Below are 1,037 nucleotides of genomic sequence, written 5' to 3'. Positions count from 1 at the left end.
GGGAACAAATTTCTGTTTCAATCACTTGTGAGAGTTTCTTTATCCTTCTCTCCAGCTACTTTGGAGGGGAAGGAGATTGCTTTTCCTGCACTGTCTTATTGCACCACCCTCACTCTCCATTTCTCTGTCCTCTCTTCACAAAATCAGTTCCTTACCTTCTGAGGACTTCTCTCCTTCAGTCCATCTCTCTGCGCTATGAACCTGCCAAGTTCTGTGGCAGAAGCTATGCAGATTTTTGTGTTAATACTCAGGCCAATTTCCTAGGTGTTCAAAAATGGTTTGGTGCTCACGTAGCTGCATTTAAGGGACAAGAAAAGCTGAGAACCTCATTGCAGCTCTGTCATCCTCAAACATCCTCTAAACTTTTAAATAAATATATTTGAAAACAAAAATTAAGGTCATCCATTGTAATTTAAAATTTTGTGTCCATATATCTTGTTATTATATGTTGATTCTACCATTCATTCTCTTTAGCCCTGTTCACTCCACTGTTCTTTCAAGTCTCATTTTGGCAGAAAAGATGAAACCATGTCAAGTGTGCTGAGCTTATTTGAATCAAAAATATACACAAACACACCCATGAGACAACCACTACCCTTAAATGTTTTCTTTGCAGTAAAAACGCAATTTTCATATATTTCGATCATTCCTTACAAGATTCAAGGAAGTCATTTTTAAAGTCCACACTGTAGACAGAAATAAGGACAGAGAGGTTCAGGTTCAGGGAGCTTACAATTTTAACAACCACCTCACAAAGCAGATAAAGCTTATCTGCATCCTTACATTATACACAAATGGAAACTTCATTTTTGTGTAGGTCCTTTAATTCCTCAAATTGTACACTTGAATAGAGTTTATTGTGTGTCATTTTACTCAAATACTTTAATTATTTGGAGAAATATCTAAGGTGTAGGGCCACAGGTAGGATTGAAAGCATAGGTAGCTGACTCTCCATTACACGTTTGGGAGATAGCTCTTCTAAAATGGATGCAGGAACACTGGGATTAAGTTCAAGGACGTCCCTGTGCCTTGAGGTG

Source organism: Suricata suricatta, chromosome 12 (genome assembly GCF_006229205.1).
Source record: "Suricata suricatta isolate VVHF042 chromosome 12, meerkat_22Aug2017_6uvM2_HiC, whole genome shotgun sequence".
NCBI classification, from domain to species: Eukaryota; Metazoa; Chordata; class Mammalia; order Carnivora; family Herpestidae; genus Suricata; species Suricata suricatta.
Note: the sequence above shows the minus strand (reverse complement) of the source record.